Consider the following 20,621-nt stretch of genomic DNA (forward strand, 5'->3'; position numbering starts at 1 on the left):
CCTTGAGGTCTACACACATCATTTAAGTAGTTGTACATGTTCTTTCCCTCACTATGTATTGGGACCCAATGATTTATTACGTGTAAACGGGTATATCAATGGATCTCCCGTACAATTTTCATTTGATTTAGGAAGCTCACACAACTTTGTGAATGATCGTTTGGTTTAGATATTGGGGAATCCAAACTACCGTAAGTGATCACACCACACCTATAAGGTGCACTTGGTTTATGGAAGAGTACAATACATCAACAGGATGATTCATTCATTACGAATTTCTATTGATACTTATATAGAGGAAGTAGATTTCCATGTAATGAATATTTGTACCACTGATGTAATATTGGGTTATCCCTAGTTTTTTAATAAAAACTTTTCTTTATTTATTGATTGGGTTCATCATTCAATTACTTTTGTACTGAACGATTGTACTCATTTTATTCAATGTATTAAAAAACAATCTCTTTCGATTGTTTCCTCTCCATCAATATCCGAGTTATCTTGTTCTTCTTTATTTTATTGTGTACTTGATCTGGATATTCACGTTTATAATATCGATAATGTCTTGGGTCATTTATCATATTTTGAACAACTCAATGAAATCTTAAATGATTTTCGTGATATTTTTCCAAGTGAACTACCACATGGGTTACCTCATAAACGTAATATAGACCATCGTATAGATCTTGTACCTGGTGTTGCCACCATATCACTTATTGTTGTCACCGTAGCGTCGTGACAAGGAGTGCAAGTGAACTAGCACAACTATTGAGATGATATGGGAAGAGTAAGAAAAGAAATAAAGCAATGATGCAAGTGAAACTAAGGTGAGTAGGATTAGAGGTGAACAAGAGTAAAAGAGAATGAGAGAATGAGAGAATGAGATGAAAGAAGAAGAGAAGAGTGAGTGAGAGAAAAGAGAAAAGCTTAAGAAATTTTCATTAGAAAGACCTTGTGCAAACTAGTTTCGCTCTAGGTAGAGCTCATCAGTGCCAAGGTCATTTACAACAAGAGGGTAGGTTTATATAGGGGGAAGAGAGAGAGAGAGAGAGAGAGAGAGAGAGAGAGAGAGAGAGAGAATAGGAGTTTAATGATGGGAGAGAGGGAAACGGGGAATTGTGATAGGCAAAGGATTGATAAGTGAAAGTGGGTTATATGATAAGTGATAGGTGGGGGTTGGTGTGGGTGTGGGCTCTAAGAAGAGGGGGATTATAGGGGTGGGATATAGAAGGAATATAGTATTAAGTGGGAGTATTTATGGATTTATATTTAGTTTTGACGAGAAGGGAATGAATGGACTTAGACTTAGTCCAACATATGAAGGGTCGCGGTAGTTCGGATAGTTGGGGTCATGAATTCCTAATCTAGGGGAAGATGATATTGCTTATTTCAAATCCAGAGGAGAAGTTATTGTCTTTGGTGACATGAATGCTCGTACAAGAAGTCTCCAACTTGATTCTCAAGAATCTTTCATGCCACATATCTTAAGGATGCAAGAAGATACGCAAATGTATAGTCGCTCTTCTTGCGATGAAAAAGTTCCAGACCAATTTGGGAAGTTACTCCTACAAATGTGCAATAGTACCGGATTGCTTATTGCAAATGGTATTTCCTTATGGCCCAACACCAATGCTTTTACATGTAGAAAACACAACGGAAATAGTGTGATTGACTATGTGCTACTTTCCGAAGGTATTTTGGATCGTATACATAAATTCTCAGTTCGTGAATGGACACCGGAATCCGATCATAGGCCTTTATGTATTGATCTCAAATGTATGGATATGTTTGATTGTGAACAACTGTACTTGAGAATGAACCTTAAGTGAGCGCCCATGTATTCCAAGATGGTTGAGGATATGTTACAAATGACAAAGGTACAACATAGTGCCACAGTAGAATGCAAATGGGAAGGTTTCAAGAAAGTAATTCTCTCCTGTACAAACAAATGTTTTTCGACCAACTGCACATCTTGGAAATGCACCAAGAAACTTAGGAAAAATTGGTTTGATAAATAATGTCATGAAGCTCGAAAGTACCTTATGGTTTTGGATGTAGTTAAGGATAAAGAGAATTACCAAAAACATTTGCATGTGTCATGACCTTATGCTACATGGGTTGAGCTCTTGACCATTACACTATCTATTATCATACGTAAGATATTATTTTTATTTAAGTTTTACTATAGAAAATTAATGTATATTCCAGATTTCTCTGGAACATTCTAGAAGCTTCATGACTACTCCTGAGAACACTATAAAAGGAGGCACAAGGCATTATTTCGAATCAAATCGGTTCAACGCTAGTCTTAAGCCTCCTAGCCTTCCTTGTATATTCTTCTCACATAATATATCACTGTCATCATCATTTTCTCCCTTGATCTCTCACTTACTCTCTCTCTCTCTCTCTCTCTCTCTCTCTCTCTCCTTCTCTCTCCTTCTCTCGAGTGTTCTACACCCTCTATTCCTCTTAGTACTAATATTCCTCTCTTAGTACCCATTTTTTTTTGTCTCAGTACTATTCCTGATAGTTTGAACCGATTTTCCCTCCTTCCGTCTCCTCCTTTCCTCTTCCTTTCCTCTTCTTATATATCCCCTTTTTTCTGGTCTTCTTTCCAGTTTCCCTCATCTTCTTACCCCTTTTTTCCCTTCATACTAATCCTCTTATCCTCCCTAGTAAAATGGAAACTATTAGCGCTCAAGAATACCAATCTATTTTCTCAGAGCTCCAATGCTTAAAAGAGAAATTTGTAGCACTAGAACAAGAAAATCACCGTTTGTTGGGGGATTTTCAACAACACGAGGAGCTGACATTACGTGTACAACAACTTGAAGCGATTATTGTATCACTTCAACAACAAGGATCAAGCACTCAAGGGATTCACAAAGAACCCAAGATCGGTCTTCCTACAAAATTTGATGGGACCCAATCATAGTTTAGAGGTTTTCTGAATCAAGTACGTTTAGTGATTCAAATGCATCCTTCTCGATATCCCACCGATACATCACAAGTGGGACTAGTAGGCACTCTACTTAGTGGCTCAACATTGGCATGGTTCACTCTATTGTTAGAAAAAGAATCTTCATTACTAAACAATTTTGAAGATTTTATAAGTGAGTTTAAAGCTTGTTTTGGAGATACTGACAGCATAAGGACAACAATCAACAAAATCCGATGATTATGTTATCGTGAAGATCCGTTAGTACGTGCGGATCGTGAGGCAGAACCACTGGGGTCCTGGACCGGAAAGATTCGAAGTTTGCACTAACTTTAGCGAGAAAGTATTTAAGATAGATTGAGAGAGATTGATATGACGAAAGAGAGATATTGAGATAAATATTGAACTTTTAACTTTTAGATTTAAGAGAGAAGATACATCAACAATAGGATTAAAAGTTTCTTATTTTTCATTAGTTTCATTTGCTTGAATCCTCCACTCTTTTATAGATGCCCCCATGCATATAGTGCATGTGAGGGTGCAAGACATGCATGTAATCCATTAAATGCATGCTTGCCATGTCATCATCTAAGCTCTCATGTATGAGAATTTACATGTAAAAGTATAATGATAAAAATATAGCTTTTAAGGAAATGACTTGGCTTAATGGTAAGTATATTGCTTCCTATCTTTGAGGTGTAAGGCTTGCTCACATCCCTTTTATAAACTCAAAATACTACTAGGCTTTTGGTCTTGTATTTACACCGAAAATCTTCAAAACACCATGCATCGTGATCAACCGACCGATCCATTTGTCCCAATTGGTTCAATTTGATCGTATCCGTCGCCATCTGGTCTCGGTCTCGCCATCTCGCCAGTCGCCGCCTCACCGGATCCGTCCGGTTTCGGTCGGCCAAAACTTATACAAGTAGTTAAGCCACACCCATTGATCTAGTTAGTTTAGCTCAAGTCACCTTGAACATTCTATGATCCACCGACCGACCAGTTAGTTTAGCTCAATCCGATCCCGATTCGATCCTGTCCGTCGCCATCTAGTCCCGGTCTCGCCGTCTCGCCGGTCGCCGCCTCGTCGCCTCGCCAGATCTGTCTGGTTCTGGTCGGTCAAAACTTATACAAGTAGTTAGGCCACACCCATTGATCTGGTTAGTTTAGCTCAAGTCACCTTGCACCGTGATCAACCGACCGATCCGTCTGTCCCGATCGGTTCAATCCAATCCCGATCCGATCCTAGTCTCGCTGTCTTGCCAGTCGCCGCCTCGTCGGATCCGTCCGGTTCCGATCGACCATAACTTATACAAGTAGTTAGGCCACACCCATTGATCTGGTTAGTTTAGCTCAAGTCACCTTGAACATTCTATGATCCACTCATAAACACAAAGTAATAGATTTTGGCCCAGCTTATATACTCTGGGATCCTTATTTGTCCTATCTATGTGGGATATCTCGTAGTTTTATTTTTTCTCTTCATCTTCGTAAACTTCACACTCACATAACTTGACACTAAGTTGTCCATTTCACATGTAGTAAAATGCATTCGGAAGCTCTTGAAGACATCTATCTTTTCGTAGCAAGATATTAAAGCTAATATAAAATAGTATCTTTACTATTATTGTTTCATCTCTTGTGTGAAGAACCACACTCGATTTTGTACATTCCTCGCAATTTTCATACCATTACCAAAAATCTTCACAACATCCACCCCCACCAAATCGCACATCCTCTGGTACGTGCCAAGAAGAGAGAGTGTGAGATTTCGGCTATGGTGATCAGTACAGTATGATTCCTCCATTTTGAGCATGTCCATTTCTTTCACTCGAATCATTGTCACCACCCATTCCACCATATCATTGGCTTTTTCTTTGATATACCATGAATAATCGTCACGGCCCCTTCTTCTCTTTCCGAACATAATTGTTTAGGTTTTATGCATGTTCCAACTTTGTCCCAATCGTCTCCTTGCTCAAGGCACTTGAAGGTACTACATGGGGTAGTCAATGTCATTTTTGTTTTGTGTCTAAATAATGACATTGGCTACCCCATGTAGTACCTTCAAGTGCATGCCCACTTTGAGATCCTTATGCGACCATGCTCTATATTTCTCACTTTGTCCAGTTTCATGATACAATCTCATGTTAGAGTTGAAAATCTTCACACTAGCGTCTTTGCTAGATGTTTTGATCACATTCTTCGGATCATGATGGCTCGCTTGGCCATCGTTATCCCTTGTCATACTCGGCTCAGACTCTTTGTTGTACGCATCAGCTTTTGTCTCTATGCTTTGCTTGACCTCTTCCTCCCACACATCAGCTTCAACCCTTGCTTCTTCGTCGTCACTGTCCTTCTCTTGGGTCTTACATTGGTTAATGCCCAAGTCTCTAGAGCGAGTGTGGAGAGATCCATATGTATTTGTCGGCCACTCCCCAACATTGTTATTTGCAGCAGCTTGGACCTTTGCTTCCCCGCCACCATCTTCTGTCTCTTGGGCCTCACGTTGGCTTTGAAACACAACTGCCAAAGTCTCTAGAACATGTGCGAAGGAATCTATTTTGTCTTTGGTCAATTGCCTTCAACACCTTTGTCTTGATGTCATCTTTCACATAAGATTTGAACTCCCCCTTGCTGCTACCTTCCGTCTCTTGGGTCTTCTATTGGTTCTCGGACACAACTACCCAAGTCTCTGGAACCAGTGTGGGGAAAGTCTTGTCATTGCCATCATTCACTATCGACTCGTCCATATCTATCTTCGCCTCAATGTTGTGCACACCATCTTGGTCCTTCCCCTTACTACCACCTTCTATCTCTTGGGTCTCACGTTGGCTCTCTATAACTGCCCAAGTCTCTAGAACTTGTGAGAAGGAATCCTCGGCACGGCAATCTGCCATTAAATCTTCCATAGCCACCTCTAACTCGATGTCATTTTTCGCGGCTATCTCTTCAATCTCATGGGCCAAGTACCCATTGAACCTCTTGATCGAGCAAGCTTTGATCATGCTTCTCTCTTCGTCACATGTATTCGTTTCGACCTTCGGATCCTCGCCGACACCTTCCGTCTCTTGGGTCTCACGTTGGTTCTTGGACACAACTGCCCAAGTCTCTGGAACAAGTGTGGAGAAAACGCAGCCGTGATCGTTGTCGACGCTTATTGTCTTGTTCATATCCTCCTCCTCGATGTGGATTTTAGAGGCTAGATCCTCCATCATGTCAATCTCACACTCTTTATCTCCCTTAATGCAAGCTTAGATTAGGCTTGATTTTTGAATGTGTGAGAAGGAATCCCCGACATGGCAATTTGCCATTAATTCTTCCTCCATCATGTCGATCTCACACTCTTTATCTCCCTTAATGCAAGCTTCAATTAGGCTTGCTTCTTCATCATCCCGAAACATTTGTCCTCCTTTGAAGTGGCCTTCGCTGTCCTCGAGTCATCATCAATCTTCTTTTCCTGTAGGATGCGTTGTTTAGTCAGCTCGACTTCTTTAGATGGTCTTGATTTTTCTACGTTTGGTCTTACCAAGTCAATATCATCAAGCCATTGACGACGTTGTTGTGCCTTTCGGCTCCAGATCATGGCATGAGTCGGGTGGGAACCACTGAGGTTTTGGACTAGGAGAAAGAAGAATACAATATAAGGCTAGTTATGAATAGGTAGAAAGAGAAGTAAGAAATAAAACTTGTGAATCCCACATGTTTAGTGTATTTAATCAATATTTAGATTGTAAGAAAGAGAAATTTGATGATAAAGTCGTGAATCCCACGAATATATTAGATTGATCAATCCTTGTAAAATAATTAACAACATTACACATCTTTCTCTCCTCCTTATATAAGGATGGAAGAGGCTAAGCATAAATAACTTCATGCTTTTTCTAAAGTGTTCATGCACACTAAATGTGCCTGAGTTCCTTTTTACACTATGTTTTTATTTCCTAAATATAGTGCTCATGCTCGCTAGATGTGCACGAGTAATTTTTTATTGGCGTGCATTTTTCTTATAAATAAAGTATTACCACATTCTAAAAATGCATGACTTACCTTTTAATAAAGGTAGGCGTAAATAAAGGTCTTATATGTATTAAATCTATATTTAGAACACTTCGGATAAGTTAGTACAATGGTAAGGTTGGGGTCTGTCTACATAGAGGTATAGGGTTCAAATCTTGCCCTATGCATGCAAAAATCTTTTCTTCTATTTATAAATTTATCTCTTCATCCAGTGAGAGACTCTCACCGGCCTTCTTTATCCGGCTCTTGCCGCTTTTGCTTGATTCGGTTCTTACGTGGTCCTCCTTCATCTGGTTCTCACCGGTTCTCCTTACTGGGTCCTCCTTACGGTTCCTCCTTGTCCCATCCGGAGGAACCAAAATGCAATTTTCACGTTGTCTGAGAATTACACTATGACACTCGCCCCCTCCAAACCCGCACATCCTCCGGTATGTGCCGAAGTTCCCGATGCTCATTATTCGCCTTCATCCGTAGCACTCTCTGATTCTCCCCTTATGTCGACTACGAGTTTAAGTCCACTTTCTTCGCTTTCCCCATCAACGCGATCTTTGTCCGGTTGCTCCTCGTTGTCGGTCTTGTCTAGGGTTAGGTTTATCGTCCGTCCGCTTCTTGAAGATCTTTCCCCGTTTCCCCGCTATAGGCACTCATAGTATCGTTCCATCGAACTCACATAGTCAGTAAGTTTCGTTGTCGAAAACTTTCCGAACCTCGTATGGCCCGAACCACCTTTTCGCAAACTTCCGTATCGTTGTATGTTGATGATCCAAACTACTGTCATAGACAATCACCCAATCTCCTTCTTCAATCTTCCGTGGTCGAAGTCGATGCTTTGTGTCGAACCGGCATTTGTTCCAGAATCGCGTTTCTTGTTGTCGGCGTGTTGCTTCCGCTATGTCTTTCGGTCTTCCCTCTAGTTGTCGTATCCGGACCGCTAGTAGTTCTTCCCGGCTCATCTCTTCCTTCCACGGTAGCATTGTCCATGTCGTGATCGCGGTTTCCGTCGGCATTACTAGTGCTTGTCCGGTCATAAGTTTTGTTGGCATATAACCGGTTACAGAGCTATGCGTCGTCCGATCCGCCCATAGTGCATACGGGAGCATCTGCGGCCAATTCTTCACCCTTCCGTCGCATGCTTTGGCAAATGCTTTGATGATCGGACTATGTCCTCGTTCGATTTTCCTGTTGGCCTCCGAATTGTATGTCGTTGTTAGTGTTAACCGAACTCCATGTTTGGTGAAGAATTCCCTACCTTTATCGAAGTCGAGTTCTCCCTGATCCGCAATCACTTGTCCTACGCACCCGTACCTACAAAACACTTCCTCCAAAAGAAATTGGCATATTGTAGAACACATTTTCCTTCATAGCACTTGACCTTCTACTTGATTTGTGAGATCTTCCCGAGCTAACACCAAGTACTTCTTTTGTTCAATCCCGGTTGGCATGGCTACAGTGTCGACCATCCATTTGAAATTGATTGTCGGTGAGAATGTCAGATGTAACTCATTTCGGTGTTGAACTCCAGAGTAGATTTGACAGTTCTCAAAGCTTTCCATGAACTCCACTATATCTTTGTACATATTCTTCCACCAATATTTTTGTTTGATTTTCACAAAAGTTGCCCATGTCCCTCGATGTCCAGCCCAATCGGATTCGTGAAACTTGGACATTATCCGGTTTTGTTGCTCTTTTGTCCGTACTACCCGAAGTGCTATGCCATCCGGTCTTTTCGGCTCCCTCCATATTAATCCATTTTTCAAGAAGAACTTTTGGACTTGCCTCTTCTTCCTTCGGATCTCAACTCTCTTCTCTTTATTGTCTGATGATTCCTCAATCTCTTATAGCACCTTCCCGATCATCAAGCTTTCTCCCTCGTATTCTTCTTCTTGGAATTCTCAGATTACGTTTACTCGGCGGCATATGTGCTCCGAAGCAAAGTAGTCTTCAGAAACTTCTTCATTATCGAATTCGGCTATGTCATCTCCGAACCGAGCCCTTAATAGCATATCCGCTACCACGTTGTCTTTTCCAGAGATGTGTCGTACGTCTGGGTTAAGCGACTTAACATATGCAATCCATCTTAGCATAGGCACATCCGGTATCGTGCAACACCGCATCATCCCGAGTATCGGAAGACAATCCATTTCGATCACTACTTCAGCTCCGATCAAATAATCTCGACTCGATTTGATTGCCGACAGGACTCCCCATAATTCTCTTTTGACTTGTGCATATCTGTGTAGCCTTCATTGAGAACCTTAGCTCCAAATCAGATCGGATATTGGAAACCATCTGAGTGAACTTGATTGATGACCCATCCGATCCCGGTTGGACTTGTATCAACCGTTACTATGATCGGTCACTCATAGCTCGGCTTCTTAAGTGCTTCAGCCCTCCATAGTGTTTTCTTGAGCTTCTTCATGGCTTTGGTGTGTTCCGGTTTCCATTCGAACTTCTTCCCCTTTCGCAATAAGTGATAGAGTGGGTCCGCAATATGTGCATAATGCGGAATCCATTGTGATAAAATGCACAAGCTCCAAGAAACCTTCGGACTTGCATACTTCTTTTATAGCTTGAATCGCATCGATCTTGGTTGGTGACAGTCTTCGGCCGTAGGGCCCAGTAAGATGTTCGACTACCAATATCTCTTCTTGCCCGAATGCCGATTTCTCCTCAGAAAGTGTTAGGTGCACATCTTCTAACTTTCGAAGCACTTTCTCGCAATCACGAATATGGTTGACTACGAACTTTCGGCATCCCCGATCATCCATAGTTTTATCTTTTTCATCTACCGCGCATCCTTTCATCGGAATGTCATCTAGGAATGGCATTGTTATCTCCGGAATGCAATCTCGAAGCACCTTGTTCATCGCGTTCATCATATGTGCAACCGAGTTTGTTGCTCCTTGTGGTAGTGTGCACATTCGGACTAATCCTATCGGTGTCCGCATGGTAGTGATGTCTCAGCTCTCCATGGCTAGTTGGAATTGGTCATACCCTGAGTATAGGTCTCCGATGGAGTATATCGCGCCACCGCCAAATGCTTCTGCAAATTCGTCCACTATCGGACCGACTCAAGAGTTCCGGATCGTGACCTTGTTCACCGGTTGCAAATCTTGGTTAATCGGAGTGACCCATTCTTCTTCAGAACCGTAAACCATCGATTTGAGTATGGAGCGTTTGATGGCTCTTGAATCCCCATCGCCACCTTCTCCTTGAGCAAGTCGATGATTTTGGGAATATGCGCCTGCGGCACCGGAATCGGCTTCAGGTTCCATGACACATGGTCAATCATGAAGATCACCTTCGGCTCCACTATCTTCGGATCAACGCACCCTATCTCCTTCGATGTGAATGCAAATGCTTTACCATGTTGTTCCAACATCCCACGGAATCGTTCTTCATTTTGTAAAAGGAAACCACCTCCACCGATCTGAAGTTTCTTCCGGGTCTCATCCGTGAAGGCATGTCCGATATCCACGGACTTCCGAAGTGTCGGATCTCCCGAGACTTCTTTCCTCTTTTTCTCGCTATCGGCAGGTAACGGTCCCGTGGCCGGTTTCACTTTCTTCTCCACGGTCTTGTATTTTGTACTTACCATTGCTTCTTCTTTGCGGAGCGCATCCGGCCCCATTTACGCAATGATCTCATACATCTCGACCGATTCCATTGGGACTACCCGGTCTCCTTGGCTTTTATCCTCCACAAGCTCTTCAAGTCGTTGTAGCGTGCTCCCATAGAACACTTCTTTGACTACCCCCATGATTTCTTCGTCTTCTTTTATTATTGATGCCTCTACTTTTATTATTGACCGCAACTTATCCTCTACTTTTCGGTATTCTTTCTTCTTTCCTCCGGTTACGGCCGTGTACGTAGATGCCCCATCCGGACCTATTCGTACTTGTTTTGCTCCGAGAGTTTTCTTCTTGTGTGGGGTATCAGGGCTTCTCAGACTATCACTTCCCCACTCCGCAACAGTCCGCTCTAAAAATCCATCCTTGTTTGGGACAAGAGCTCTCTCTTGTTCCTTTCATGATTTGCTAGCACAGTTAGGAATTGGACGGATTTCCCTCCGCTTTGGCTCCGAATTCGTGTGAAAGCCGCACCGCTATCGAGCACCTTTGTCTCCATCTGTGAAGCCGTGATAAAGGGTTGCCTGAGGATCATGGAATGTGAGACCTTGTCTTGTACGAAGACATTTTGGTCAATCTCCACATCCCCGATCTTCACCGTCACATCCAGACAAGCCGCAAATAGATCTTCCATCCATGGTTAGTGTTTATAGGCCACTTCCCCTTCTGGTAGAACTCCTTGGATATCAAATTGATCTATGATCCGTGATCAATCAATGCTAGCACGGGCTCTTTGATGTTGCCGATTTGGACTGAAGTCTCCGTAGTTGCACGTGCCCAATGTGGCTTTGTGTAGTGGGAGTTCAGAATTTCGTCCCCCACTTCAGTGTCATTCATCAAAACCGTGTTCGCATTTACCCTTCGAGTGTTCTCCTTCGTACTTTGTCTTTTTCTCTTCATGAGATCCACAAGAAGATCATGGAACTCCTTCTTCGCTATTCCGAGTAATTCCTCAAGCGAAAATTCCACCTAGCTATCGAGGATTCTCTCCTCGAACACTTTTTTCAAGTCCGTTTGTTGCTCGATGTCCGAGGCGAGTTTGAATGCCGGAATCGTCTTTTCTTTCCCCTTCCCTCTGGAGTTCCAGCTTTCAAGTGTCTTTGATGGTCCGACCGCATCATCCATGCGCCGTGGTTTCTCGTCTACATACACCTCTACGTACACTATTCTTATCAACAAGGCACTCCCATCCCGTAGCTTCTCGGATGCCTTCCGCGGTGCTTCGGATATCATTGGAATTGGTTTTCTCGGGGTTTTCTAGCACTTCTGGCCAAAAAGACACCTTTGCTCCCGATAACTCCCCGACACGTATTCTCGCGGTTGTCGCATAATTGCTTTTCGCCGCTATTTCCTCCTCGAGGACCTTCATTATGCTGCCTTTCTAGAAGTTTGGTCGGAGTGGCTTCTAAGAGTCCATCGAATGGATCCAATTTCCCTCGTAGTAGATAAGATCTCGTCGTAACGCCTCCTTGTGGTCGTTGCAATCCCTCCGATCATGTTCGGTGCTATCATACCATATACACTGACGGTCCATATACTTGGAACTTGTGGGATGGTCATCTGACTTCTTCGCCATCGTGAGTTTCAGATTCTCCATCCCCTTCAACAACTTCTCCACCGTGGTTGCGTCGATTCCCTTCTCGGTCGAGCCCGTAGTTGATGGTCTTCCAATCCGGATCTCGGTTCCGAAACCCTCTTTTCTTCGATAGCAAGCCATAGCCCCCTCTTTTTGTATTGTGCGATGATATCTCGCACATTATCCCATGTATCGGTGAGGCCACTCTCGGTGGACGTGTCCTCCAAAAGCACTCCAAGGTCTTTCTGGTCTTTCCGGTCTTTCCGGTCCCGGACGTCCATGGCTCGTAGGAACATGATATCTCGCAGACAACCTCCCGAATTGACTTTCGAATAACGAAAACACATCAAGGACCTTCATCCCCTTATCTGGTGTTTCCACCCAATCTTCGAAGCCCCTCCTCGTTGCCTTGGAGGAGTCCTCAATGGCGAACGTGGTCTTTAGCACCTCTTCAAATGCCTCCCACGTCGGATTTTGCTGCCGTATCCCATGACTCCCTTGAAGCCCGTCGGTCGCCACTCGGTTGAAGGATGTCACTTGGAGTCCTTTTGAAACCCCGCATCGTAGCATTTCCGCCTTGTAATCTCACAAATATTGCGACGCGTCTTTTCCGTTGAATTGCCTGTTCCGTTGCATGAGCCGCTCTACTACCGCCGCAATCTCCGACATTGCGCGTTGTTCTTGTAGCATCCACTCAAACATCTCCATATTGTTGGTAGCCCCCGGTTGATTTTCCATCTCCTTGCCACCTAGTTTCACGTCGGGTTCACCACTTGTGTCGTGCCTTTTGGCTCCGGATCATTGCGTGAGTCGGGTGGGAACCACTAAGGTTTTGGACTAGGAGAAAGAAGAATACAATATAAGGCTAGTTATGAATAGGTAGAAAGAGAAGTAAGAAATAAAACTTACGAATCCCACGTGTTTAGTGTATTTAATCAATATTTAGATTGTAAGAAAGAGAAATTTGATGATAAAGTCATGAATCCCACGAATATATTAGATTGATCAATCCTTGTAAAATAATTAACAACATTATACATCTTTCTCTCCTCCTTATATAAGGATGGAAGAGGCTAAGCATAGCTTCATGCTTTTTCTAAAGTGTTCATGCACACTAAATGTGCCTAAGTTCCTTTTTACACTATACTATTTTTTCCTAAATATAGTGCTCATGCTCGCTAGATGTGCATGACTGATTTTTTATTGGTGTACATTTTCCTTATAAATAAAGTATTAACGCATTCTAAAAATGCATGACTTACCTTTGAATAAAGGTAGGCGTAAATAAAGGTCTTATACGTATTAAATCTATATTTAGAACACTTCGGATAAGTTAGTACAATGGTAAGGTTGGGGTCTGTTTACGTGGAGATACAGGGTTTGAATACTGCCCTATGCATGTAACAATCTTTTTTTCTATTTATAAATTTGTCTCTTCATCCGGTGAGAGACTCTCACCGGCCTCCTTTATCCGGCTCTTGCCGGTTTTGCTTGATCCGGTTCTCACTGGTTCTCCTTACCGGTCCTCCTTCATCCATTTCTCACCGATTCTCCTTACTGGTTCCTCCTTGTCCCATTCGGAGGAACCAAAATGCAATTTTCACGTAGTGTGCGAATTACACTATGACAACGCTTGTCAAGCTTGTCAAGCATGTTGCATGCTCGCTTCACCGCAATCCACTCTGCCACAAGTCCGTTCACTTGGGTATCATCTTCGAGGAGAGTCCCCAATTCTCTTCTATCCTTCATGTCCACGGCTTTCAAGAAGTACAAAGTCTTGTCCTCCTCAAGCAACACTTGGTCCGTGTTCGGGAGACGACTAAACATTTGGTCGAACTCTTAGTACACCCTCGAAGCGCTCATCCTCTTATTCTTCTTTTCTATCCACTTCATCAAAGCATGTCGAGTCATCCTCAACAAATCTTCTGTCGCGAACTCCGCTAATATCGCTTTCTCGAACACGGACCATGTTGTTTTGCCTTCTTGAAGCTCGATGACGCGTCTTTGGATGACGCCTTCAAAACACCATGCACTGCGATCAACTGACCGATCTTTCTGTCCCGACCAGTTTAATTTGATCCTGTCCATTGCCATCTGGTCCCGTTCTCACCGTCTCGTCGTCTCGCCGGCTCCGTCCAGTCGTCGTCTGGTTCCCGTCGGCCAAAACCTTTCACATGTAGTAAAATGCATTCAGAAGGTCTTGAAGACATCCATCTTTTCATACCAAGATATTAAGCTAATCTAAAATAGTATCTTCACTATTATTGTTTCATCTCTCGTGTGAAGGACCACACTCGATTTTGTACATTCCTCGCAATTTTCACACCATTGCCAAAAATCTTCACGACAACGCCAAGGTGATCGTCCAGCCTCCGCATACGCTGCAGATTTACGCCTACTCATTGCCGATATCCCTTGGGATGATCAAGCATTGATGGAGCAATTTCGTTATAGTTTATGCAACAATGTCAAGGATTTACTATTGACCTTCCCCGAAGAAGCAAAATAATTAACCGAAGCAATCAGTCGCGCGATCAGATGCGACAACCGCCTTTTCGAATGACTTTCGGAACGGCAATTCCAGATGTCGAGGGCAAGATCAGAGCCCACCTATGCCTTAATGGTAGCGAAACATTTTTTGAGGGAGTCATATAATGTGTCTCGAGTTAATACTCCGACTGGGATGGAGATTGACACTACACGTCATCGTGGACTATTATCGGAAGAAGAAAAGTAGCGATGTCGAGCAAATCGGCGATGTCTTTATTGCGGTGGACCAGGGCATATTGCAGTAAATTGTCCCCATAGGCCAAGAAGACAGGTAAACTAAATAGTTGTTAGTTCTAATTGTACAAAACCTGAGTCTATTTTAGTAGGAATATCTGATAGTCCTAATAGTACTAATAGCCCAAATCTAGCGAACAAATTTGATGTCCTTAGTCAATTAGAAGAAGAGTTAAACGACTAAGTCCAGCCGAAATAGGAGCCGTTTGACTGGACAACCCTAGATCTGTGCAGCCCATTAGTGGTTCCATTCCCTCTAAGCAAGTTAGCAATGTGTTCGTAGCCCAAGTAACAGTTGGTACTAAAAGTACCCCTCTAGTACATGTCTTTACTCTTCTAGATTCCGAAGCTAATTCTTGCTTCATGGATAGGAATTTTGCCCAAGCTCATCAGATATCTCTCAGAAAACTCCTGTGTCCAAGCTCTTTAGTAGTCATTGATGGTCGTCCCATTGCTTCCGAAAATATCATAGAAGAGTGAGAGCCCGTTAATATTGTCCTAGATAATCTAGTGTGTGTAGTATCATTTAATATAATTAGTATCCTAGAACATCCCATTGTTTTAGGATTACCATGGTTCGAATTACATAACCCAGACATAAATTGGAGAACAAGAAAAATCCGGTATCGACAAACCCGAGGATCTACTCATAAGATTGCAACCATTTCGCTACATCAGTTGCGGGAAGAAGGAAGGAAGGAAGTATCATGATTATGCCGATGTGTTCAATAAAGTACAAGCCAATACACTTCCTCACCATCGACCGTATGATTGCCCCATCGATTTACAATTCGGAAAAGAGCCAGCCAGCATGGGGACCGATCTACAATTTGTCACCAAGCGAGCTAGAAGTCCTTCGAACCTATATATAGAGGAGAATTTGGAAAATGGTTTCATTCGACATTCGACATTCAAACCCATTTTCTTTGTCAAGAAAAAGGATGGATCACTTTGTCTCGTTGTAGATTACCGTGGCTTGAATAAGGTCACCATCAGAAATAGGTATGCACTTCCCCTTATCTCAAACCTTTTAGAACAGATCAATGGTGCAAGGTTCTTCATGAAGATCAACTTACGGGGAGCATATAACCTCGTACAGATCCGACCACATTTCGCACTAGATATGGGCACTTTGAGTATACGGTCATGTCGTTCGGCCTCACTAATACGCCATCAGTCTTCTAGCACATGGAAAATGATATATTCCGAGATCTCTTGGATGTTTGTTTGATAATATATTTGGATGATCTACTGGTTTATTCGAAGACCCAAGAAGAGCATGATTCTCATGTATTGTTAGTACTAAAACGACTTCGAGAACATGGTCTTTATGCAAAGCTAGAAAAATGTAGTTTCGGGTGCAACCAGGTGGAATTTTTGGGCTATGTCATCTCCTTGGAAGGCATTTGCATGGATCCAACTAAGGTCAAAACGGTGGTAGAGTGGCAAACTCTACATTCATTGCGAAATGTGCAATACTTTTTAGGCTTTGCCAATTTCTACCGCAAGTTTATACAGGATTACTCAAAGCTTGTTCTGCCTCTCACACAACTTACTAAGAAGGGACAATCGTTTGTTTGGTCTGAAGAAGCGGACGTGGCTTTTAAGAATCTTACAAAGGCATTTACATCGGCTCCTATTCTAGCTCACGTTGATCCGGAAAAACCATTCATCATGGAACCAGACGCGTCAAATTTCGTATTGGGTAGCATTCTGTCACAACAAGGTAATGATGAAAAGCTACATCTTGTGGCTTTCCACTCACGCAAGTTTGACGTCGTCGAAATCAACTATGAAATTCATGACAAGGAGCTATTAGCAATAGTGGACTCTTTTGCGCAATGGAGGCCTTTCCTAGAGGGATCCTCTCATCAAGTCACCGTATTCAGTGATCACAAAAACCTTGCCTACTTTTAGAGTGCTCGTGTGTTAAATCGATGTCAAGTTCAGTGGGCCCAATTCCTCACGCGTTTTGACTTCAAAATTACATATCGTCCGGGGAAGCACCAAGGGAAGGCAGATGCATTATCACGGCATTCGTATCTAGCACCACGTCCCGATGAGCCAACTTTCGATAACCAAAACCAAGTAATCTTGGAATCGGCACGACTGCAAGCAACACAGGTATTCCGCATGCCCTTGGATTCCCACGTTATCGATACCCTACGTGAGGACTTGAAGACAAATGTTTTTGCCCAAGCCATTCTAGCACAAATTGATCCCTCTCGAGCATCTTGTTCACAATCGCAACAACCAGGTACAGACTATCGACAATTTGAATGTCATGATGGATTACTATTGTTTAAGAAACTCTTGTATGTTCCTAATGGGACTTGCCACCTTCCAGTCATCCAAAACTGTCATGACACATATAGCTCGACATTTTGGTAGTACTAAGACATTAGATTTAGTACAACGATCATTTTGGTGGCCCTGTATGCGACAATTTGTCAAAGATTATGTTCGAACTTGTGATACATGTTGCAAAGCAAAAATGCCAAGGCATCATCCATATGGTTTATTAGAACCATTACGAATTCCAAGCAAGCCGTGGCAATCCATTGCTCTAGATTTCATCATAGATCTTTCAGTCTCTAAGGGATTTGTAAAGAATAGCGTGCGGAAGCAGGTATGAAGACAGAATAGAGGAAGGAAACTCAGGTTCAATGGAGAGCTTCGGCTTACACGGTATATGCGGAAGAGACAGAGAGAGAAACACAGAAACAACTCTATTCAATAATAATACTCAGTCTGTACATAAGACGTGCTCAGTGAACACTTTTATACAAGTCCTGGAAGGACTGACCGAAGTACTGACAGTACTTCAATGCTCATTAAGAGCTCCTACACTAACTCCCAATATATATTCCTCACGGAATATCTTTCCTAATGACCTCCCGGTTTACGCACTCGGCCTAACCGATCAGTCCCAGCCGATCCGGTCCTCGGCTTCTTTAGCCGATCTGGCCGATGTTGAGCTTATCTCTCAACACTCCCCCTCAAGCTCAACTCGGGGCTCTTCGGGATCCTCGGGCTCACGTCTTCGGTTCCTCTTGGCTTCACGCCTCGCTCGCGCTCCTCAACCTGTTCGACTCCGCGCGCTTCGACCCTTCCGGTCGGCTTGTCTGCTCATGTGGCCCTTATCAGCTCTTCTACTGTTGCGGTGTTGACGCTTCTCCTGCTACCTTTTCTTCCGCTTAGGCCTCGGTTGATTCAGCGTGTCTGAATCAAACATCCGAACCGACTCGGCTACCTCCGATCGGTTTTCACTCTCGTCCGAGTTGGCTGTCTCCAACTCTTCTTCGGTCTTCTCGCCCTCGATGGCGTCATCTCCCCTACGCGTGGTTGGCTTCGGCTCTCTCCTTCGGCTGCTCCCCTTCTGTCCGCTTCCGAACTTTTCCGCGGGTCCGCCCTCGGCTTCTTCAGCCGATCCGAAGTCGAACTTGTCAACCGACTCGGTGTCGCGGTCTCCGCTCCTTTCCTATTGCCTTGCTTGGTCGTTCGGGATTGTTCTCCCCCTCAAGTTTGGCACGTCAAGGTGACGCAATCCGAGCGCACCTGAGAATTGCCGCAACTTGTCCAGACCAAGAGGCTTGGTGAAGATGTCGGCAGCCTGCCGATCCGTCAGAACGTACTGAAGTTCGACTTCACCGGAAAGGACACGCTCACGGACGAAATGGTAGTGCACCTCAATGTGCTTGGTCCGTGCATGGAAGACGGGGTTCTTCGCAAGTTGGATGCTACTGAGGTTGTTGCAGTAGATCGTCGTTGGATCGGAGACCTCCTCTTGTAGGTCCTTAAGTAGCCACTTCAACCATATGGCTTCGCATGTCGCGACAACCGCTCCTTGGTACTCCGCTTCGGTGCTCGACAGTGCAACTGTCGGCTACTTCTTACTGCTCCACGTGATCGCGGCACTCCCGAGGGAGAACGCGTATCCAGACGTGGATCAGCGATCGGCGGCGTTGCCAGCCCAATCAGCATCGGTGTAGCCAACTAGTTGCACGGCTGCACCGGTCCGATATAGCAGTCCTCGGTCCTTAGTGCCACTTATGTACCGCAGTACGCGTTGCGCACATTGAAGGTGCTCCTCGGTAGGTCGCGCCATGAACTGACTGATCACCCCGACCGGGTAACTGAGGTCGGGTCGGGTGATGGTCAAGTATATGAGGCTTCCGACAATTTGTTGGAACCTCATCGGGTCCCATACCTTTCCCGTATCGGGACGAAGCTTGACGGTTCTGTCCAGAGGAGTCGAGACGGTCTTACAGTCGGCCATCCCGAATTTGAAGAGCATACTCAGCACGTAGTGATGTTGGCTGATCAATATGCCTTCGGGGGTACGGATCAATTCGATCTCGAGGAAGTAATGAAGGTCCCCCAGATCCTTCATGTCGAACGATGCCGCAAGCTGGAGCTTCACGCGGTCGATTTCACTTAGGTCGGCGCCGGTGATGACCAAGTCATCAACATATAGTAAAATACTAACCGGTCCAAGTCGACCTTTCCGGATGAATAGGGAAGAGTCCGGTTTTGATGTGACGAAACCCATCTGACGCAGTTGTTGCGTGATCTTCGCGTTCCAGGCACGCGGGGCTTGCTTCAGTCCGTAAAGGGACTTCTTCAATCGACAGACTGCCGAGGAGTTCGTTCCGGAGTGAAATCCGGGGGGCTATACCATGTACACCTGTTCCTCAAGGTCACCTTGCAGGAATGCATTCTTTACATCCATCTTATGTAAGTGCCACCCCTTGGCCACGGCTACTGCGAGCAAAACACGGACGGTCGTCATTTTCGCGACTGGCGCAAACGTCTCATCGTAGTCGATGCCGTGTTTTTGCGCGTAGCCCTTTGGCACTAGCCGAGCCTTGTACCTGTTGACCGAGCCATCGGTGTTGTACTTGACCTTGTACACCCACCTACACCCGATCGGTTTTACCCCTCTCGGTGCGTCAACCAGGTCCCAGGTCTTGTTTTCCGCCAATGCGTGCATCTCTTCCTCCATCGCGGCACGCCAATTCGCGTCCTTCGCCGTTTCTGCGTAGCCCTCTGGCTCACGCACTTCCGCTACACGGGTCATGTACGCATAATGATGCGCCATGTACTCGTTGTATCCAAACCGCAAAACAGGATTCTTCTGGCAGGTAGATCGGCGTAATCTCACATCAGCCGATGTCGAGGCCTTCTCGGTCGACGCGGTCTTCATCTTTAAAGACCTGTCACCGGCTCCCTCGGAGTCGGACTCGCGTCGGTCTGACTCGTTCCTTTCCGTGCCGGAATCCAACACCTTCTTCTTCCCTTTCTCTTTGCGCGTAAGCCGTCTCCTCGGCTTCCTGCGCGGGGAATGCACGGCCGAGTCTCCACTACTCGCCGACTCTTCGTCGGACTGGTCATACCGACTCAGTTGTCCAATTGGTCCACTTAACTGGAGTGAAATTGGACTCTCTTCGCGGGTCTCGATTTCGGGCTCATCCGGAGGCATCTCGGCCTCGCTGACCTCATCGTAAGAGCTCGGATTGGAGTCGGGGGTTCGAGTCGGGGACAGGTACCAGGACGCGGACTCGTCAAACACAACGTCGCGACTGACACGCGCTTGTTTGGAGCGAGGGTTATAGCACTTATAACCCTTCTGCTCGTCCGAGTAACCGACCAAGATGCATTTCTCGGCCTT

The sequence above is a fragment of the Azolla caroliniana genome, unplaced genomic scaffold (genome assembly GCF_043228905.1).
Source record: "Azolla caroliniana isolate FFs.n. ecotype wild unplaced genomic scaffold, voAzoCaro1.0.p SCAF_8, whole genome shotgun sequence".
NCBI lineage: Eukaryota > Viridiplantae > Streptophyta > Polypodiopsida > Salviniales > Salviniaceae > Azolla > Azolla caroliniana.